General features: G+C 49.4%; 1 long non-coding RNA gene across 1 annotated transcript in view; it reads left to right on the top strand.

Moving 5' to 3' along the window:
• LOC119565548 overlaps positions 1 to 17,619 on the top strand; it is a 56,647-nt gene extending 39,028 nt beyond the window's left edge. The window contains exons 2-3 of the long non-coding RNA XR_005224247.2: positions 16,591 to 16,784; positions 17,458 to 17,619. This is a non-coding gene — a long non-coding RNA (uncharacterized LOC119565548). The remainder of the gene's footprint in view (positions 1 to 16,590; positions 16,785 to 17,457) is intronic.
• Positions 17,620 to 23,224: the final 5,605 nt, after the last annotated feature.

Here is a 23,224-nt window from a genome sequence, read left to right as displayed (position 1 = left end):
GGTTTAAAAGCAAGCATGTGAAAGGATTAATTTGCCCTGGCATTCGCAGCTCTCCTGGATGTACTCCCAAAGCCTTTGCAAAAGGTTTCTGGGGAGGGCAGCCTTATTGCATCCTTCATGGTAGGACACTTTACCACTCCAGGCCAGTAACACATACTCGGGAATCATTGTACAACAAAGCATTGCAGTGTATGTTTGCTGGCGTTCAAACAACATCCGTTCTTTATCTCTCTGTGTTATCCTCAGGAGAGTGAGATATCATTCATGATCACCTGGTTGAAATAGGGTGCTTTTCTTCAGGGGACACTCAGAGGAGCCCATTCCTGCTGGGCTGTTTGCCTGCGGCTGAACAGAAATGTTCCCCGCTGTTAACCACGGGGAGGGGGGAGGTTTGAGGGGGTAGCCACGCTGTGGGGGGAGGCAAAATGCGACCTTGTAACGAAAGCACATGTGCTATGTATGTAATGTTAACAGCAAGGTTTACCCTGAAAGACTGTAGCCACTGTTTTATAAAATGTGTCTTTTTAAATACCGCTGTCCCTTTTTTTTTCTCCACCAGCTGCATGTGTTTCAATGATCACAGGATCTTCTCCTTCCCAGAGGCTAGTGAAGATTAGAAAGAAAAAAAAACGCACTCGTGATGAAATGTTCTCTGAGCTCATGCTGTCCTCCCACACTGACAGAGCACAGATGAATGCGTGGGGGCAAATAATGTCAGAGTGCAGGAAAGCACAAAATGACCGGGAGGAGAGGTGGCGGGCTGAAGAGAGTAAGTGGCGGGCTGAAGACAGGGCTGAAGCTCATATGTGGCGGCAGCGTGATGAAAGGAGGCAGGATTCAATGCTGAGGCTGCTGGAGGATCAAACCAGTATGATCCAGTGTATGGTTGAGCTGCAGCAAAGGCAGCTGGAGCACAGACTGCCACTACAGCCCCTGTGTAACCAACCGCCCTCCTCCCCAAGTTCCATAGCCTCCATACCCAGATGCCCAAGAACGCGGTGGGGGGGCCACCGGCCAACCAGCCACTCCACCACAGAGGATTGCCCCAAAAAAAGAAGGCTGGCATTCAATAAATTTTAAAGTTGTAAACTTTTAAAGTGCTGTGCTTAAAGTACTGTGTGGCATTTTCCTTCCCTCCTCCACCACCCCTCCTGGGCTACCTTGGTAGTCATCCCCCTATTTGTGTGATGAATGAATAAAGAATGCATGAATGTGAAGCAACAATGACTTTATTGCCTCTGCAAGCGGTGATTGAAGGGAGGAGGGGAGGGTGGTTAGCTTACAGGGAAGTAGAGTGAACCAAGGGGCGGGGGGGTTTCATCAAGGAGAAACAAACAGAACTTTCACACCGTAGCCTGGCCAGTCATGAAACTGGTTTCAAAGCTTCTCTGATGCGTACCATGCCCTCCTGTGCTCTTCTAACCGCTCTGGTGTCTGGCTGCACCAGCAGCCAGGCGATTTGCCTCAACCTCCCACCCCGCCATAAACGTCTCCCCCTTACTCTCACAGATATTGTGGAGCACACAGCATGCAGTAATAACAATGGGAATATTAGTTTCGCTGAGGCCTAAGCGAGTCAGTAAACTGCGCCAGCGCGCCTTTAAACGTCCAAATGCACATTCTACCACCATTCTGCACTTGCTCAGCCTGTAGTTGAACAGCTCCTGACTACTGTCCAGGCTGCCTGTGTACGGCTTCATAAGCCATGGCATTAGGGGGTAGGCTGGGTCCCCAAGGATAACTATAGGCATTTCAACATCCCCAACAGTTATTTTCTGGTCTGGGAATAAAGTCCCTTCCTGCAGGTTTTGAAACAGACCAGAGTTCCTGAAGATGCGAGCGTCATGTACCTTTCCCGGCCATCCCACGTTGATGTTGGTGAAATGTCTCTTGTGATCCACCAGAGCTTGCAGCACTATTGAAAAGTACCCCTTGCGGTTTATGTACACGCCGGCTTGGTGCTCCGGTGCCAAGATAGGGATATGGGTTCCGTCTATGGCCCCACCACAGTTAGTGAATCCCATTGCAGCAAAGCCATCCACTATGACCTGCACATTTCCCAGGGTCACTACCCTTGATATCAGCAGATCTTTGATTGCGTGGGCTACTTGAATCACAGCAGCCCCCACAGTAGATTTGCCCACTCCAAATTGATTCCCAACTAACCGGTAGCTGTCTGGCGTTGCAAGCTTCCACAGGGCTATCGCCACTCGCTTCTCAACTATGAGGGCTGCTCTCATCTTGGTATTCATGCACTTCAGGGCAGGGGAAAGCAAGTCACAAAGTTCCATGAAAGTGCCCTTACGCATGCGAAAGTTTCGCAGTCACTGGGAATCGTCCCAGACCTGCAACACTATGCGGTCCCACCAGTCTGTGCTTGTTTCCCGAGCCCAGAATCGGCGTTCCACAGCATGAACCTGCCCCATTAGCACCATGATGCCTGCATTGGCAGGGCCCATACTTTCAGAGAAATCTGTGTCTATGTCCTGATCACTCACGCAACCGCGCTGACGTCACCTACTCGCCTGGTATCGCTCTGCCAGGTTCTGGTGCTGCATATACTGCTGGATAATGCGTGTGGTGTTTAATGTGCTCCTAATTGCCAAAGTGAGCTGAGCAGCCTCCATGCGTGCCTTGGTATGGCGTCCGCTCAGAAAAAAGGCGCGGAACGATTGTCTGCCGTTGCTCTGACGGAGGGAGGGGCGACAGATAACACGGCTTACAGGGTTGGCTTCAGGGAGCTAAAATCAACAAAGGGGGTGGCTTTACATCAAGGAGTATTTCAGGCAGGACTTCACGGAGGGTTCCAATAAGAAATGGTGCACCTAAGTTATTGTTCTTATTGGAACAAGGAGGTTAGTCTGGCCTCTGATTGATACGTGGCTAGATTTACCTCGCTGCACCTTCCCTGTGAATGACTGCAGTGTGACCTAGAGGAATGAGTCCCCTAGACGGGGGCGGGGAAGCAAATGAGTACAAAACAAATCTGGTCTATTTCTTGTTTTGATCCACTCCATCTATCTTTTACATCTTTGGCTGGCAGCAGACGGTGCAGAAGGACTGCATCCCATCCACATCTCAGGGCTGCTCGGCAGAAGATGGTACAATAGGACTGCTAGCCATCCTCATCTCTTGCCTGCCCGGCAGAAGATGATGCAATAGGACTGCTAGGAATCCATATCACCTGCCTGCTCACCATAAGATGGTTCAATAGGACTGACTACAGGACTAAAGAGAATGACTTGATCAAGTCACTCCAAATTTAGTCCCTGCGCACGTCTGTCCAGGTGCTCCCGGCCGACGCGGCCAGGAGCACCTCAGACACGACGATGACGGCTACCAGTCCTATTGCACCGTCTGCTGCCATAAGGCAATGGGTTGCTGCTACTGTGTAGCAATGCAGTACCACGTCTGCCAGCACCCAGGAGACATACGGTGATGGTTACCTGAGCAGGCTCCATGCTTGCCGTGGTATGGCGTCTGCACAGGTAACTCAGGAAAAAAGGCGCGAAACGATTGTCTGCCCTTGCTTTCATGGAGGGAGGGAGGGAACGGGGGCCTGACGATATGTACCCAGAACCACCCGCGGCAATGTTTTAGCCCCATCAGGCATTGGGATCTCAACCCAGAATTCCAATGGGCAGCAGAGACTGCAGGAACTGTGGGATAGCTACCCACAGTGCAACACTCCGGAAGTCAACTCTAGCCTCGGTACTGTGGAAGCGCTCTGCCAAGTTAATTCACTTAATGCACTTAGAGCATTTTCTGTGGGGACACACACACTCGAATATATAAAACCAATTTCTAAAAAACCGACTTCTATAAATTCGACCTAATTTCGTAGTGTAGACATACCCTAAGAAACAATTCTACTTGAGAGTAGGGGTCAGGGTTTTCAGATACATTTGTTGGACGTTGCCAATAGATTGACAAATTCTGTGAGCCTTGAATCTGACGTATCCCTCCTTTTGGTCAAGCTACGCAATGACCAACAATTACTGGGTTCCACATATCAATTGTTCTTTATCTCTTTGTTCATCAGTGACATTTAAAATCATCAAATTAGCACTCTGGTTTGGGGCATCTATCTGTGTAGCATGCCTGACACAATTTTGGATGCAACAGGAAAGTAACTGAAAACATACAAAAATTATTAGGATTCCAAATAGGAGAGTTAGGGCTCCCTGAAACAACCAGTTTCCTATGCCAGAGAAATTGAAAAGGTTACTTAGCCACTTCCATAAAGAACTTGGCTCTTCGTGGGGAAGATATGCGATTTGTTCTAAGTGGCTAGCATGGTCTATTACCTCATTGGTGTTGTCTGGTATATACACAGCAGTCTTTTCCAATGAGAGCACAAGTCCCTCCTTTTGCCGCCAGCACTATATCCAACGCCTGACGGTTTTGGAGGGCCATCTGTCGGATTGCTCCTGTTTCTTTGGCCAGGGCTCTTAAACTTTCTCCGGTTTTATTTGCCATTATTTCAACTACTGCTTGTAACCTTAGGAGACTTTTTGCATGGTGTATTACTCCCCCTAATGGTATGAAGGAACCGCCAATGGCCTCTTCCCAGGTTAAGGGGCTTATGTTATTTACATACCATTGGGCATCTGTTAAGTCCCTTCTTTTTTGCCTGAAATTGTGGAGGCATTCTCGAGGGAAGGTTCCTAGCACTCGGAATTGTGGGAAGAGTCGGGCGGGATAACAGATTCCTGACCAATTAGCTGGTAGTGCAGTATAAGCTCTGGTCCCACACACCCAGTGATGGCCTATTAAGGCCAGGAAGGGTCGGTTGCACCCATTTGTCATATAGGTGTTTGCAGAGGAGGAGGAGTATCCCCCAAAGGTTACAGGGTAATTCTCCTTACAAGGAGTGGTGTTATTTGCATGACTGTAGAGGGAACATGAGATTGATTTCTCTGTTTGATCCCAGGTTGAGAAAAAAATTCATATCTCCATACCCCGCCCGCCACTTTTTAGTTTTGTTTGAATAATCCCATACACCATTGGCCACAATATGCTGAAGGCAACGGCTTTTCCCCAGATCCAGCCCTGTCCCATTACACACCCAACACCAATTACCTTTTCCCTCCACCACACTTATCCATTAAATGCATTTATTCCCACCGCTTCCCAAGTGTCATTGCTGTTCCATGTTTTGTTAAACGGACGAGGCCCTCCAGTGAGGTCTGGGGACTTGAGTGGGATAGCCAGGACAGGAACACCAGTTTGAGAGTAGGCTGGGATGTGGCTGCAGACCCAGCAATTAGAAATATTAAGGGTCTGAGCTATCCACACCTGCTGCTGGATAAAAGAATTGTCATCGTGGTCTCCCCAGACCGTAAGATACCAGCAGCCGAGGAACAGGCAGAGGCGCATGTTGGAGGCAAGGCTCTTCTGGTTCTGACAACCTCAACTGAGGGAACTGCAGTCACAGTTTTACTCCCACCAGGTTTTTTTTTTTTTTCTTCTCGTCTGCTTCTGGCAACCCTTACGAGAGCGTAGATTGTAAGGTATTGCAGACTGTTCCTCTATGTCTTCTTCTGGAGTCAAAATTGACCCTGCGTTGTCCTGAGGTGATGATTGGTTCTCTGGGGATGATGCCTTCTTACACTGTGAAGCATGTATCCACGCTGTGATGCCAGATAGTTTAACAGCCGTCTGTGCAGTAAGCAGTACCTGATGAGGACCCTTCCACCGGGGCTCCAAGGCGTGCTTTCGATGATGGCACCGTACATAGACCCCATCACCTGGCTAAAGGTTGTGGCAAGTGTCGGAGGTGTGTTCCGTGGGCCAGGCGGCTCGAACCTGTGAATGGAAGTGACTTACAGCTTGCATTTGTCCCTTGCAATACTGAAGGAGCGCACTGTGAGTCAAGTTCAAATCTGGAACAGGAGTAATGATAGTCATAGCTCGCATAGGGCGTCCCATAACAATTTCAAAGGGACTTAATTTATGCCTTTGGGATGGAGTGGATCTCATGTCCATAAGGGCTAATGGTAAGGCTACTGGCCAGCTTAATCCTGTAGAGTCACAAATTTTAGCAAGCTTATTCTTAAGTACACCATTTCGTCTTTCAACTGCACCCGCACTCTGTGGGTGGTAGGGACAGTGCAACAGGTGTTTGATATGCAATATACGGTCCAGGTGTTGAACAAGTTGTCCAGTAAAATGTGTATCCCGATCACTGGACAGAGTAGCAGGAATTCCGTTGGCAGGCATAATATGATTTAACAAACATTTGGCAACAGACAGTGAGTCAGCCTTGCGGCAAGGAAAGGCTTCAATCCAACCAGAGACTAAACATACCATAACCAATATAAATTCATATTGTTGACACTTAGGCATTTGTACAGAATCAAGTTGCCAATGCAAGAACGGTGCTTGAGGCAGACCCTGGAACCCCTGGGCCACTTTTACAGGTTTACCAATATTATGGCTTTGGCAAGTGGCACAGGCTGCACAGTGGCGGGCTGCAAAAGAGCTAAAATGGGGGGCCCACCATCCTGTCTTAGTTACAGCAGAGACCATCCCCTCCTTTCCGACATGTGAAACACCGTGTAGCAGGGTGGCCAGAGATGGGTAGAGTGAAAAGGGGGCTACAAAGGCGCCAGTAGGCGAGCGCCAAAAAGAATCGGGATGTAGAGAGCAACCTTGGGCAACCCAGGATTCTTTCTCAGTTTCTGGGGCAGAGTCTTGGAGCAGGGTGAGGTCAGTGAGGGACAGCGGCGGTATAGAAACAGAAAGGGAACCTAGAAATGCATCTGGGGAAGGTTCTATGGCAGCAGCATGTTTAGCAGAGGCGTCAGCAAATGTGTTACCCTTAGCAACATCAGTATCCGCCATTGAGTGGCCAGGGCACTTAACAATAGCTAGGGCAGACGGAAGTAAAACTGCATACAGAAGGGCAGCAATGTAGGGCCCGTTTTTAATAGGGGTACCGGCAGAGGTAAGGAAACCCCGAGTTTGCCAGAGGGTACCAAAGTCATGTACAACCCCAAAAGCGTAGCGGGAGTCAGTGTAAATGGTGGTGGAGCGTCCCTCCGCCAAAAAGCAGGCACGGGTGAGGGCAACTAATTCAGCAACTTGTGCTGAGGTTACAGAAGGTAAAGGCACAGCTTCCAGGGTTTCAGAGAGTGAAACTACAGCGTATCCTGCAAGGAGACGACCTTGGTCATCTCGAAAACAGGAACCATCAGTAAATAAAACAAGGTCAGAGTTAGGGAGAGGGACATCAGAAAGGTCAGAGCGCGGGACGGTGACAGCAGAGACAGTTGCAAGGCAGTCGTGGGGATCACCGTCATTAAACAAAGGAAGGAGAGTGGCAGGGTTTAACTGAGAACAGTGCTTTATGGTGATATATGAAGCTGATAGTAGTAAAAGTTCGTACCTGGTAAGGCGGGCAGAGGAGAGGTGGCCTATGTTACGTTGTAGCAGGAGAGTTTCTACAGAGTGAGGGACCAGGAGGGTAAGAGGAGAGCAGAGACCAAGGGAATCAGACATTTCAACTAGGCGCGCTGCAGCAGCCACAGCACGCAGGCAGGGGTGTAAGCCTTGGGCAACAGGGTCTAAAGTGGCAGAGAAATAAGCCACTGGGCGGTTCTTTTCTCCGTGCATCTGAGTGAGAACTCCCAGTGCACACCCAGATTGTTCATGGCAGAAAAGGGTAAAAGGCTTAGAAAAGTCAGGCAGCCCTAAGGCAGGGGCAGAAGCCAAACCCTGTTTGAGGGAAACAAAGGCAGAATTGGCCTCAGGGGGCCACAGCATGGGGTCAGGCACAGAGAATCCAGTGAGTTCCTGGAGAGGTTTTGCAAGGGAGGCATATTAGGGAATCCATTGTCTGCAAAATCCAGCCGTGCCTAAAAACTCTGGACCTGGGGAGCGGAGTCAGGGAAAGCTAAGGATAGCTTGGACGCGGGTGGGAGAAAGTGCACGGGAACCCTGGGAGAGGAGAAAGCCAAGGTATGTTACAGAAGCTTGACAGAGTTGTAGTTTAGAGTGAGCAGCTTTGTGACCCTTATTTGCTAGGGCAGTAAGGAGCACTACAGAGTCAGTTTCAGAGGCAGACAATGAAGGGGAACAGAGGAGTAGATCATCTACATATTGAACTAGTGTGGACCTGGACGGGAAAACAAGGTCAGCAAGGTCTCAGGCTAACGCTTGGGAAAAATATGACGGGCTTTCAGTATACCCCTGGGGCAGTGTGGTCCATGTGTACTGTTGCCCCTTGTAAGAAAAGGCAAAAAGGAACTGGGAGTCAGGGTGAACCGGGACAGAAAAGAAAGCAGAGCACAAATCAACAACAGTAAAATGAGTTGCATCTGGTGGGATAGAAGCCAGAATCTTTGAGAGAGGCAAGTTTTGATTCTGTCCACCTATGATTTGCCTCTTCCCACCACTGCATGAAACGATCAACCTCTCCTTTTGCCAATTTAGTTTTAGGTTGGCCAACTTTGTCTTTTAAGACGTCTACTCGGTCTTTGTCCCAAGATCCTAACAGTGGCCACTGAATTTTGGGATTCTCCTGAGTTAGCCCAGACCATTTTTCCAGAAATTTACAGGAGTCCGGACCCTTCCTAAAATACATAAAATGAGCCGGCGTTCCTTTAGGGAACTGTCCCGACTTAGACGTCTGGTTACACATACAGGAGGACTTTACACACCAATCACACAAGAAGGAAAGTTGGGTTTGTCAGAGCGATGCCCGGTGCAACATACAAAAGGAGCCCACAGGCTACTGCCTCAATCGCCCTTGCTTTCACACCAAGGGTTTTACCCAAGGCACGGTGCGGCTGCGATTGTGCAGATTTCACTCACTCAGACCGTGGGGACAGGAACCCTTTGGTCAGCCGATCCCCGGACGGAGACGGCACCCAGACTCAAACACACCACAGGGAAGACGGATAGACACAGAGACAAGACAGTCCTCAGTCTGGACAAAACGCAGAAATAATTACCTCACCAGATTCCTGATGTCAGATCCCGGGATCCCTACCAGAACAGAGTGGGAACCAACAGGTTCGATGCCGTAGACTTCACTGTGGTCATGCACCCTTCCGTTCTGGTGGAGGACCGCTTGGGCCAAATGCCCAGGTGCCGGCTTGCCACGGCCGTCCTAAGAACGGTCAGGAGTCACACGGCCCCAGTGAAGACGGTTGCCATCTCAGTGGGACCTCCAAATTGTCAAAGTCAGATTCAAGGCTCGCAGAATTTGTCAGACCACTCTGTTTATTAGCAAAGCGCTTTGCCAGTGCACCCAGATGTGAGCCCTCTGCAAAAGCTCAAGCTAACTTATTTATACAGATAAGCCAAAGCCAATTTAACATAAGAGACAAAAGGAAGCAGAAACTGACAAATATAGATACATATCTTATTTGCATACTAACATTTACCAATCTCTTAGCTCAGTAGGAGCTCTAAGTTAATTAGTTTGAGGACTATTGTCTCACACTCCTTAATGTTTCTCTTCCTGACAACTATATTTCAACAAACCTACCAGATGCATTTCTTTAATGAATTATAATTTCAATATAATTCATTCTACTTTCACAAGATTAATATTTGCATTCCAAAATTTTACTGGTTAAAAAGATGATCAATATCAGTCATTTGGTGGCACTCACTCATTATGGGCCAAAACATCACAGGAACCAGAACTCCTAATGACCTCTTCCACTGTGGTGTCTCCATCCAGGTGCCAATGAAAGACAAAGGGGACTTCAGTGTCTTTCCCCACATGTTCTCTCAAAGCAAAACAGGTTCCAGTGTTCAAGATTTATCAGAAACTAAGTAAATGGGGTATGAACCTGCCTCACCAAAGTCACTAGGGAGCAGGATCAGGTCCTTAAGTTCTCTACCTACATAATCGGTGCACTACATGCATCTAGAGCGTAAAATACTTTCATTTTCCTTAGCTATGGAAATCAATATATGAAATTGAATCATCAGGAAAGTTGCTATTGAGAGTTGTTGTTTTTTTAAATGATGTTACAATGCACAAGCAGGTCTAGTATTTTATTTACTATAAACTTCTAAAGAGCAGCAAAAACCAAAACAAATCTAGAAACACTGACTCTGTCAGCCCAGGATAAATTGACATTTTTATAGCTACTGCTATACTACTTTGCTATATTTTACTTTACATATACTTTACTATTTTGTACGTTTGCCCCTAGAGATCATTATTACTGGATCCTTAAAGCACTTTGTAGTGTCTTTTTTTCTTGCAAATGCCATTGTATAGTTTACCTTGTACAAAAGAAACATTCTTCTGTTCCCTTTTTTCAGTGAGCATGTTTTGCCAGACAATGGGTAAGAGATCTTCATCTCCCTTTTGAGAGAATTGTTATATAATGGGTGCCTACATACTCTAGTGATAGGTGTCTTAGAAATGTGAAATAAAAATGGGGTTTTTTACACAGAAATAAATTACCATGTGACTTGTCCGTATTTAATAGGAATAAATCACTTTTCACACACTTTTTACTTGGCTTTAAAAGCGAAAACCAAACTCATGGCTTGGAGTGCAGAGAAGAAGAAGATCAAAAGGTAAACACAGTTTCCTGAGGTTTGTGTTTACTAGCTGAATCTTGGACACATGTGCTTTTTTCTGGGCGGGGAAAAGGGAAGAGAACCAAATAACAAAAAGATGTCCCTAAGGCATTTGCAAATATTTACTACTACTGTTATAATCAGTTGCTCTTCTTTTTCAAAGGAGCTTCTAGTTTGCTGTGTTTTCATTATTTTGCTCATAAGTAGCAGATGCAGATATAAACTGTTTGTTCTTAGCAAAGACTTTTCACATTTTAATTAAAGACACAGGTAAAATATACACTGTAATTGTAATTTTCTTACATTAAGCCCCAAGCAGCAACTGCTCTGGTCTTTAAGTATCATTCATGCTTCTAGTATCATGTACAAAAGTCCATCTATATCAAATTGCAAAACAACAGGTGCAGGTTTAGGATATATGAAGTCTCTACGTGCAGTACCCACTAGATGTATTTTATTGACCTTGTAGTCAGTACACCTGTTACAAACCTATTAACATTTTACACAAGCATAACTGGGGACTGAATTTGTCCCTCTATAAGAGGCTGGATGTCATCTGCATACTCAGCGTATCAAAGCCCATACTAATAAACAGTAATAGTTAGCATTTAAAAAGGAATGTACAGATATTAATCTATCTAATGCTAGAAAATCATTCAGTGAGGGGAATAAAAAAAAACCCCTTTGCCCTCAACTCCAATTTCCTTTCACAGTTCTCATTCATTCCAGTCCAGTGAACAAAAATCCTCACTCTTCCTAATGTGAAAAACCTGGTGATAAATTAATGAGCTATTACACAGAGCTTTTCAATAAGAAGTGTTAAATCATTTTCAAATCATTGGTTCCAAAAGATTTAAGCCTTTAGAAGGGAAAAAAAGCTCTTTTTGAAATACAGCAAGACATTAATTATTTCATCATTTGCAAGCTGTGTACAAACTTCAATTTTTCAATACCCAAATTTTGAGTTGAGTCTCTTTTAACAAATAGTAAGTGTTTATAATTCTTACGTAACTTATGTTTTTTAGATCTGGCTAAATTAACATTTGGCCACACAGGGTAAAAGGTCTCTGAATATATTTACATGCTTCTCGGGAATTTGTAGCTAGAAACAGGAATGCAACCACAAAGTCTTCTCCCATTTTTCTTTTTCTTTACCTTTATGAATGAGCATTTTGCAGAATCCTATCATTTTATAATGTGCAATCTGAGTGCTGGCCTTAAGGCAACTATTGCCCTTTGGGTGTAGGGCCCATTATAGCACCACAGCAATAGAAGTAGTCATCATGAGTCAGCAGTTTTTCCCCAACAGCTGATGTAGCTGTGGCAGTTTCATAAGGCCACAGAAGCCCACAAATTTGACTTCAGGAGGTGGCAAGGTATAGAGGGCCTGGTGTGAGAAGTGTGTGGTTGTACCAGGGCATTCTTTAATTTGCAAGTTTAAGGAGTTTTTTGAGCTCCAGCAAATGTCTTTTGTTTATGTCCAGTTTATTTGCATTCATTTTGTTAAACCAGCTACAGCTCAAGCAAACCATTGCAGTCCATACTTGATGCTTTTCATTTATATAGCACCTCTCACCCAAAATCTCAAACAATTTTTGAAAATTTTCATGAATTTTGACCAATCGATGATCTGGCTATAAAACAGTAAAAATCATTTGTAAAAAAAAAAAAATTTAAAGCATTTTTGCACAATTCATTTTGTCAAAATTTTAAAAATCCTCAGCTGGCTCTAATCTCAAAGTACTGTTCAAATTCTAATTAATTTTCAGAATGCAATTTGGCAGGTAATTATTATATCCAATTTATATAGCAAGAAACTAAGGCTCAGATCCACAAGGGAATTTAGGTGCTTAAGGTCCAGTGTTAGGCCCTAAATCCCAGGATTAGTTCCACTCCTTCTGAATGCAGTAGGCTCCTAAACTCAGTTTAGCACCTAAGATTTCAGGGAAAAGTTCCCCAGGTGCCTATGTTTCTGCCTCTGAGCCTCTGTGCACTGCTGCCTCCCTCAAGGTCTATCTCCCATGTAAATGCCAAAGTGAGTCATGAATCAGGAGAAGATAGGTATTCAGCGGCCAAAGTCATCTGCAGGATCTGATCCAATAGGTATGATAGTAGATCGAGTCTAGTTCAGAATCTGGCCAGAACTAGAACCCAGTTTATAACTTTAGCCCAAAACCTAGAGCATTCACCTGGGATGTGGGAGACCCAGGTTCAATTCTCCCTCTCCCCTGCCAGAGAGGCAGAAAGGATTTGAACAGGGATCTCCCCGCTGCTAGGGTGGATGTACTCACCACTGAGCAATGGGATATTCTGATGTTAGGGTTCCCTCAACCTCTCTTGTTGAAGCTGTCCCACAGTGAATAAATAATGATACAGTGATTGGAAAGGAGAGAGTGGACCCAGGGTCTCCCACCTGTCAGGTGGGTGCCTTAATCACTGAACTATAGTCATTCTTATGCTCACTCTCTTTTTCACCCAATGACTATTAAGTATTTATCCACAGGGGAAGAGTCACTTCATGTGTACAACCCCATTGACTTCAGTGAGGTTCCAAACCAGAGTAACTGGCAGAATTTGGTTCATTATTCCAAATGATCACCACCACATTTGGGAGCACAAAGTGTAAATATGCAATAGATGTTATCTTTACTCATACTATATGCTTGCTAATAATCGAGCTTAGAAGGTTTTTAAAAATAACAGCAGCAATGTTAAACACTGGGCCAGATTTTCAGAAGTGTAGGTACAAAAATTTGTGTGCTCATTTGATCTGACCCACCTTAGACCTTACACCTGATGGGCACACACAAGTTGGAGTTGTTTTACACATAAGACCCAACACATATACATGCACATGCACCTGATGGTACTTGTGTGCCTAAATTAGCTTGTATAAATGTGTGTAAACATGCATATGTATTTCAACAAAAAATATTTTGAGTAAGTTCTCTGGCCTCTGTTTCTCAGCAGGTCAGACTAGATGATCACAGTGGTCCCTTCTGGCCTTGAATCTATGAATCACTGTGAATCTAGTCCACTGTGTTTAACGCTTAACTCAGTGGTCCCCAAACTTTTTATGTTGCGTTGGCCCCCCAACCGTAATGTAATCTGTCCGCCCGCAGCCCCCCGGGGACTGAGGCTGGAGCTGCGGCTGGGGCTGGGAGCTGCAGCTAGGAGCAGGAGCTGCAGTCAGGAGTGGAGCCGAAACTAGGGCCTGAGCTGGAGTGGAGCTGGGGGCAGAGCGGGGCTGGGTGGTGCTCCCACTCCCTTGGGGGCTGGCCCGGGCCCCGCCAACCCCCCCCCCCCGAGCATTTGTCTGCATGCACCCTCCTAAGGGGGTACACCCCACAGTTTAGGGACCGTTGGCTTAACTCCTTTAAAGCAACATGAAAATAGCAATGTAAATTCCTATCAAGCAAGCTGTTCTGCAAAGGTGTACCTTCCATCAGTGAGGAACCCAACTGTAGTTAATGGGGTCCCATGCAGACCAAAGGGTCCTTCTGCATGGAAGACTTTGCAGCTGTTAGTTAATTTAAATTATACCCCATACAGATAAACATTTTCAATATATCTTATTCGAATGATCAGGTATATACATGTTGTTCCCCTTTCTCTTCCTTTCCTCCTCAAAAATTATTAGTGTTGATTTATTTCAAATAATTCGTCTCAAGCCTGTATTGCTCTCTATTTTTATTTCAAATTGAACAATATTATCAATATTATTATAGGCATCAGGCATCTTTAAAAATGAGGAAATTAAAAAATACACATTTCTCATTATAAAACAAAAAACCAAAACCTACAACTTTTATTTGGCATGGAAATAGTTCCAGGGTTGCAGATATGCCTATCAGTATCTAGTGGAAATGAGTTGTGAATTGTCAAAGATAAGTTTTGTCTGTTTTATTAAATGTTCTTTCTGGATGTTTATTGGATTTGTAATGCAATCCTTTAGCAAACTGCCAATGTTCTATTGGTTCTGTTAATGTGGACATAGCTTAGGAAAGTTTGTATGCAATGCTATAGGGCCTGATCTGTCTCTTAGGCCTGGACTACACCGGCGAGAGGGTGAGGGGGAGATAAGTCGGTCTAAGTTACGCAGCTTCAGCGACGAAAATAGCATAGCTGAAGTCGACGTACTTAGATCTTCTTAGAATGTTTTCACTGTGGTAGGTCGACTGCTGACGCTCCCCCATTGACTGCGCCTACGCTTCTCACTCGGGAGAGCGCTCAGCGGTCAATTTATCACATCTTCACTAGATGCGATAAATCGACCCCTGCTGGATCGATTGCTCCGGAGGTAAGTGTAGACATGCCCTAAAAAAGATGTATGGGGGAAAGGAGACATGGTTCCAAAGGAGTACTGCCTTCTTCAATCTGATATAGAAAGGTGTGCAGAGAAATAAGGCAAGAGCTTCTGCATTATTGATTACACATAAAAATAGGAAATTCCATGCAACATCTTCTGCCCCCTCCCCCAACATTAAAAGAACATTGACACTTCAAGGTGAATGACTCACTCATAAGTCAGGAAATGACTATGCTAAATTTGCCTGTATCTAAATGAGGTTAGACAATATAGTGGTAAAAATGCTGGCACCTATGAGAAATTTTATTAAAAAGGACAGTGTAGACACAGCCTTGAAGTGCAAACTACATACAATTTCTTGTGAGAAAATAAGATAGCTGAGCTAGTAAAAACAGAAAAACATCAATACTGGTATGCTGGGAGAGATGGCAGTCTTTATAATTGTGTGTTGAAACAAACTGAAACCATTCCAGCCTTAGATTGAGTTTCAGGATTGTTCAAGATCCATTGCTATTAAAATCAAACAAGCACACATTTCTTTTTTTAAAAAATGGATTCCTCATTTAAAAAAAAACTGTTTTGTGGGTTGGGGAATTTTTCTATATGTAACTTCTGTATAATGGCATATGAGTTTCATATACATACATAGTATGTCATTTTTGATATGTCCTATGTGTGTGGAGTGTATTATGTGAATGGGTCATACTGCCATATTAATGTTAGTAATGCATGGGGATTTGTGTAACTTTAGTATATGTGGATGAATTGTGCAGTGAGGAGATGATCTGTTTAACTTCAGTACTGGTGGTTAGTGCTGGGTGTATGTGAGAGAGGGTGGCTAAGGGATGTGGTGGATTTTCTGAGGGGGTGTTTGCTGTGTACGAGTGAGTATGCAAGGATGCAGTGCGGTTGGCGTGTGTGGGAGGGGCACTGTGATCATTGTTAGGGATATGTGTGAGTGGGATTGTGGTGGGGTTTGAGCTGTGTCAGAGGCCCTGTGGGAGTTTGGGGTTAGGGTGTGTGTATGAGAGCATTCTAGGGCCTTGTCTACACTACAGAGTTTTGTTGAAAAAACAGTGGATGTATACGACTTTTGGTGGCAAAAATGCCCTGTTTTCGCAACAAAATAAAACCACCCTGTCAAGATACACAAAAGTTTTGTTGCAAAGTGCCAATGTAGACACCATGCTTGATTTTATTGCTTTAATTTGCCTGCAAGAGGTGTCCCACAATGCCCATCCTGACCTCTCTGGTCAGCGGTTTGAACTCCGCTGCCCTGCAGCCAGGTAATCAACCATCTGCCCCTCCCCCTTTAAAGCCCTGGGAATTTTTAAAATTCCATTTCCTGTTTGCTCGGTGTGGAGAGGACTCATAGCATCTTCCCAGGTGACCATGGTGGCTTCATGCAGCAAACGCTCTTTCGCTTGGCCCACTGCGGAGCTACTGTATCTGCTCAGTATTTGGAGAGAGGAGGCTGTGCAATCCCAGCTGTGCTTCAGCCGTAGGAATTTTGATACTTGTGCAAGGCTTGTGCGAAAAAGGCTATGATCAGGACACACTGCAGTGCAGCGCGAAGATAAAGGAGCTGAGGCAGGTGTACCATACAGCAAAGGAGGCAAACCTGCACTCTGGTGCTACACTCAAGACCTGCTGGTTCTACAAGGAGCTGGATGCTATCCTTGGTAGCAACCCCACCGCCACCACCAAGACCCCCATTGATATTTTGGCAGGCCTGGAGGCGGCAGAAAGAGGACCTAACCCGGAGGACGAAGTCATTGATGAAGAATGGAGTTAGACGACAATGTTGAGCCCACAACAGGGTCGCCTGGTGGAGCAGGCAGCCAGGAACGGTTTACCACTCTAGAGATGTCTAGCCAGTCTCAGCAGTTGCTCTCAGGTGAGCAAGAAGGAGAGGAGAAGCCTGGTAAGTGACTGTGGTTTGTGTAATGCGGAGGTGGGCTCAGGGTATAAAAATGGGAAGGCTGGCTGTATTACTGTGTTCCCAGACATTTCCTGGGCAGCTAATCAATATGGCGGAACAGGGTGTTGATGCATGCCAAGATCTCGTGGGAATCCTCCAGAGAGATCTCTAGGAAACTTCCTTGGAGGTCTCGGCATTCCTCTGCTGAAGGTTCCTTGGCAGAGCTGCTTTGTTCCTTCCCCCATTGTAGGAAACTTCCCGCGCCATTCAGCAATCACTTGTGCAGGGACCAAACCGGCACACAGGCGAGCAGCGTAGGGACCAGGGCGGAATCCACAAGTGTGTAGTAGATGTGTCCTTGTTTCCCTGCTTACCCTCAGGAGTGAGAGATCTGCCACAATGACCCCTGCCTGTGGAAAATGTGGGAGAATTTAGATTTTTTTCCCCTGGTCAGCTGCACCGCAACCCTTCTACAGTGCTCTTTTCCCCATGTAGAGAGCCCTCCCCTCCAGCCAACGCTCACCATGCTTTGGGTATTTGCCGAGATGTGCGCTTGCCAAGGGTCAGTGACAGAGTGATTGTAATGTTACCAGAGGTGTATTTTACTGAAATGTTTCAATGCTGTGCATGAACTTAACAATCATGCTTCTGTGCATTGTTTGTTGTGCTTCTGCAGATGTGGCCTTACAGACACCCCACCCACACCAGCAGAGTGTCTCCGCGAGATAAGAAAGCGCCCAAGACGGAGCAAAGAAGACATGTTCCGGGAGCAGGGCCGGATTAACTCTTTTGTGGGCCCGGGGCTATTAGATTTTGTGGGGCCCCTGTATACCAGTCTTTTTCCTGGGAGGGAGTTTGGTGCAGGAGGGGGCTGGGGCAGGGGATTGGGGTGCAGGAGGGGGTGCGGGGTCTGGGAGGGAGTTTGGGTGCAGAAGGGGATTCTGATCTGTGACGGGGGTTCAGATGGAGGAGGGGGTGCGAGGTGCAGGCTCTGGCTGGGAGGCGCTTACCACAAGCAGCTCCCAGCCAGTGGTGCAGCAGGGCTCAGGCTGCCTCCCTGTCTGCCATAGACCCATGCCGCTCTCGGAAGTGGCTGGCTGCTAGCACATCTCTAGGTGCCCCTTTGGGGGAGGGGGGCAGCAGGTCTCCATACACTGCCCGCACCTGCAAGTGCCACCCCTGGCCAATGGAAGCTGTGGGGACAGTGCTGTGGGTGGGGCAGCACACGGAGCTGCCTCCCCCACGCCTCGCCAGGGGCTGCAGAGATGTGCCAGTAGCAAGCCGCTTCCGGGAGCGGCGTGGGGCTATGGCAGGCAGGCAGCCTGCATGAGAGCCCCTTTTAGCATCCCAGAGATCGCTGCCTGTAATTTATTTTTGCGGGGCCCTGAGCTGCAGCCCCTAAAGCTCCTGCCTTAATCCGGCCCTCCCCAGGAAGTAGAGGGAAGCGAAAAGGCAGGACAGAAAAGAAAATCAGGAATTTGTTAAGGACGCTACCATGTCGATGATTAAAATCATGGAGGAACAAACAAGCAGATGCTGAAGTCCTTAATAATGCTGCAGACTGAGCAGATGTGTGCACGCCTTCCCCTGCAGCTCATTCAAAACTCTTTTCCGTGTCCTCCCCTCCCCCACCCAACTCTACCTGCACATTCCTTTCTGCTTTCTGGAAGTTCTCGGTTTCCCGTTCACTCCACCTCCTCAGACAACTTTCAAAATGATAGCTGGACCTACACACAGCTCTGAAAGTCTGCTCTTCCCTGGTACCACCTTTCCCACCAACTCTGTGTGTGTGTGTGTGTTGTTTTTTCTGAAATAATAGCAAAGTTTTGAACAATAACTAATCTTTATTTGTGTCTTACAAATTGAGATAGCAGGCACTACCAAGACATACATAGGCAGTTTAATCATTTACTTACTTGAATTTAAGGCCCAAAATTTCACAATTTCTTCCTCGAATTACCCCCCCTCTGATAGCCCTGGTATCTGGCTGCTCCAAATCAGCAGCCAGGCAGTCTGCCTCAGCATTCCACCCCTGAGCAAACCTTTCACCCTTATGTTGCATAATATTTATGAAGCTATAACACGTGACTATGACCATGGGTATATTACCCTCACTGAGGTCTAACCTGCCATAAAGGCATCACCAGTACATCTTTAATCTGCCAAAGGCACATTCCACGGTCATCCGGCACCTACTCAGCCTGTTGTTGAACTGCTTCTTACTGCGATCCAATTTTCCCACGTAAGATTTCATGAGCCATGGTTGTAAGAGGAACGCTGTGTCTCCCAAGATCACTATGGGCATTTCAACATTCCCTTCATGCACCTTCCCAGACCACCCAACGCTGATGTCAGTGAATTGCCCATGGTTATCCAGACGCTCCTGCAACACCATGGAGAAGTACCCCATCCTATTGATGTACTGTGTTGCAAGGTGGTCTGGTGCCAAAATTGGAATATGTGTGCCATCTATCTCCTCTCCACAGTTAGGGAAACCTGTTTCTGAAAAGCCATCCACTATTTCACGCACATTTCCCAGAGTCACGGTACTTCGTGGCAGGATGTGATTAAGTGATTTGAACACTTGCATTAACGCAGCCCCAGCGGTCGACTTCCCAACTCCAAACTGATTTGTGACCAACAGGTAGCAGTGTGGAGTCGCAAACTTCCACACTGCAATTGCCACACGCTTCTCTATCAATAGGGCAGCTCTCATTCTGGTGTCCTTGTGCCTCAATGCTGGGGCGAGCTCCACACACAGTTCCAGGAAGGTGGTTTTCCACATCCGAAAGTTCTGTAGCCAGTGCTTGTCATCCCAGGCCTGCATGACAGTACAATCCCACCATTTGGTGCTTGTTTCCTAAGCCCAAAAGCGATGATCCACTGTTTGCAGCTGTTCTGAGAATGCCAAAAGAATCTAAAGTTGCTCCTAGCCATATCACACACCATGTCAGGCAACTGCGAATCTTGTTCATTAGGAATTTCATGATTAACTGCACTGCCATTCGTGATGTGTTAATGACAGTTATCAGAGCACAGGAGAGCAGTGCATGATCCATCCACAAAGATGCCGGAGTGCACAGCAAACAAGGGCTGTTGAAAATGCCGTGAAAGAAAGCCAGAAGCCCATGGAATGCTGGGATGGAAAATGATGCATCTTGGGACATTGAACCTGATCTCAAGATGTGCCCCGATCCGCTCCGCCTTCCCACTAGACCTAACGGCAGGTGTTAAACTGCACTGTGGGATAGGTACTCACAGTGCATTGCTCACACTGTCAATGATAGTGCCCCAACTGTGGACGCACTCTGCCGACAGAGGGAACAAGTGTGATCATGCAATAACGATTTTTATTATAGCGCTTTTTGAGTGTCAACATAACTTTTGTGAACAAAACTCTGTAGTGTAGACAGGGCCTAGATGTACAAGTGTGGCTGCAGTGGGGTTTCAACATGCTTGTTTGTGTATAGGTGGGGTTTGGGGGCATATGAGGGGATTGCAAAGGGGGTTTAAAGTGTGTGTATGAGGGAGACTGCAACTGGGCTTGTGGAGGTTTTAGAGGGGCTGCACTGGGATTTTGAGATGTGTGAGAGGGAGGTTGCAATAAGGTTTATGGGGATTATGGATGAGGCTGCAGGGGGGATTTGAGGCTTGTGATGGGTGCAGTAGGTAGGTGTGAGAGGGGGTTGCAGTGAGGTTTGCAGGGGGGATGTGGAGCAGCAGTGGCATCTGAGATGTCTGAGGGTTATTAGGAGATGCGAGGGGGCAGCAGTGGAGTTTGTGGGGGTTAAGAGGGTTGCAGCAGGGTTTGGGCAATTAGGCAGCAGTGTGGTTTGAGGTGTGTGAGGAGGAGCGGTAGGTAGAGTAGCAGTAGGACATGTGGGTGGCTATAGTGGGGCTTATAGGGGGCCATGGGAGTAGGGTTTGTAGGGGGCTATGGGGCGGCAGTGAAGTGTGAGCGGGTTACAGTGACGGGCTATGGGCGGCAGTAGGGTGTGAGCAGGTTACAGTGACAGGCTATGGGTGGCAGTAGGGTGTGAGGGGGGGTTGCAGTGATGGGCTATGGGCAGCAGTAGGGTGTGAGGGGGGGTTACAGCAACAGGCTGTGGGTGGCAGTAGGGTGTGAGGGGAGTGACAGTGATGGGCTATGGGTCGGCAATGTGCTGTGAGGGGGTGGGGGACAGCAGTAGGGTGTGATGGGGGTTTACGGGGCGGCAGTGCAATGGAGGGGTGGGGGCAGCAGTACGGTGTGGGGGGGCTATGGGGCGGCAGTGCAGGGTGAGGGATGGATTCATGGGCCAGCAGGAAGAGGGGGCGGCCATGCAGTGTGTGTGGGGGCTATAGGTTGGCAATGCGCTGTGAGGGGATGGGGGCAGCAGTAGGGTGTGATGGGGGTTTATGGGGCAGCAGTGCAGTGTGGAGGGGGTGGGGGCAGCAGTGCAGTGTGAGGGGGTGAGGTGGCAGTACGGTGTGAGGGAGTCTACGGAGCGGCCGGGTGGTGTGAGGGGGAGAAGTCTGGGGGGGGCCGGGCAGTGTGGGGGGGCTATGGGGCGGCAGTGCAGTGTGAGGGATGGATTCATGGGGCAGCAAAAGAGGGGGCGGCTGTGCAGTGTGTGTGGGGGCTATGGGTCGGCAATGCCCTGTGAAGGGTATGGGGGACAGCAGTACCGTGTGAGGGGGGCTCTGGGGCGGCAGTGTGGTGTGAGGGGGTGCTATGGGGCAGCAGTGTAGTGTGTGGGGAGTCTATGGGGCAGCCGGGCAGTGTTCGGGGAGGGAGAGTCCAGGGGGGCCGGGCGGTGTGCAGGGCGCTGAGGCGGCAGCCCGGTGTGACCGGCTCTATGGGGCGGCCGGGCGGTGTGCGGGGGGCTGAGGCGGCAGCACGGTGTGACGGGCTCTATGGGGCGGCCGGGCGGTGTGCGGGGGGGCTGAGGCGGCAGCACGGTGTGACGGGCTCTATGGGGCGGCCGGGCGGTGTGCGGGGGGCTGAGGCGGCAGCACGGTGTGACGGGATCTATGGGGCGGCCGGGCGGTGTGCGGGGGGCTGAGACGGCAGCCCGGTGTGACGGGGTCTATGGGGCGCCCGGGCGGTGTGCGGGGGCGCTGAGGCGGCAGCCCGGTGTGACGGGGTCTATGGGGCGGCCGGTGTGCGGGGGGCTGAGGCGGCAGCCCGGTGTGACGGGGTCTGTGGGGCGGCCGGGCCGTGTGCGGGGGGCTGAGGCGGCAGCACGGTGTGACGGGCTCTATGAGGCGGCTGGGCGGTGTGCGGGGGGCTGAGGCGGCAGCCCGGTGTGACGGGCTCTATGGGGCGGCCGGGCGGTGTGCGGGGGGGCTGAGGCGGCAGCACGGTGTGACGGGTTCTGTGGGGCGGCCAGGCGGTGTGCGGGGGGGCTGAGGCGGCAGCACGGTGTGACGGGCTGTATGGGGCGGCCGGGCGGTGTGCGAGGGGCTGAGGCCGCAGCCCGGTGTGACGGGCTCTATGGGGCGGCCGGTCGGTGTGCGGGGGGGCTGAGGCGGCAGCACGGTGTGACGGGCTCTATGAGGCGGCTGGGCGGTGTGCGGAGGGGCTGAGGCGGCAGCCCGGTGTGACGGGCTCTATGGGGCGGCCCGGCGGTGTGCGGGGGGGGCTGAGGCGGCAGCCCGGTGTGACGGGCTCTATGGGGCGGCTGGGCGGTGTGCGGGGGGGGGGGGGGCTGAGGCGGCAGCACGGTGTGACGGGCTCTATGGGGCGGCTGGGCGGTGTGCGGGGGGGTTGAGGCGGCAGCACGGTGTGACGGGGTCTATGGGGCGGTGTGCGGGGGGCTGAGGCGGCAGCACGGTGTGACGGGGTCTGTGGGGCGGCCGGGCCGTGTCCGGGGGGCTGAGGCGGCAGCCCGGTGTGACGGGCTCTATGGGGCGGCCGGGCGGTGTGCGGGGGGGGCTGAGGCGGCAGCCCGGTGTGGCGGGCTCTATGGGGCGGCCGGGCGGTGTGCGGGGGGGCTGAGGCGGCAGCCCGGTGTGACGGGCTCTATGGGGCGGCCGGGCGGTGTGCGGGGGGGCTGAGGCGGCAGCCCGGTGTGACGGGGTCTATGGGGCGGCTGGGCGGTGTGCGGGGGGGTTGAGGCGCCAGCACGGTGTGGCGGGCTCTATGGGGCGCCCGGGCGGTGTGCGGGGGCGCTGAGGCGGCAGCACGGTGTGACGGGGTCTATGGGGCGGCCGGGCGGTGTGCGGGGGGGTTGAGGCGGCAGCACGGTGTGACGGGGTCTATGGGGCGGTGTGCGGGGGGCTGAGGCGGCAGCACGGTGTGACGGGGTCTGTGGGGCGGCCGGGCCGTGTCCGGGGGGCTGAGGCGGCAGCCCGGTGTGACGGGCTCTATGGGGCGGCCGGGCGGTGTGCGGGGGGGGCTGAGGCGGCAGCCCGGTGTGACGGGGTCTATGGGGCGGCTGGGCGGTGTGCGGGGGGGTTGA

Source organism: Chelonia mydas, chromosome 2 (genome assembly GCF_015237465.2).
Source record: "Chelonia mydas isolate rCheMyd1 chromosome 2, rCheMyd1.pri.v2, whole genome shotgun sequence".
In the NCBI taxonomy this organism is placed as follows: domain Eukaryota; kingdom Metazoa; phylum Chordata; order Testudines; family Cheloniidae; genus Chelonia; species Chelonia mydas.
Note: the sequence above shows the minus strand (reverse complement) of the source record. Positions and strands in the feature narration are given on the sequence as shown.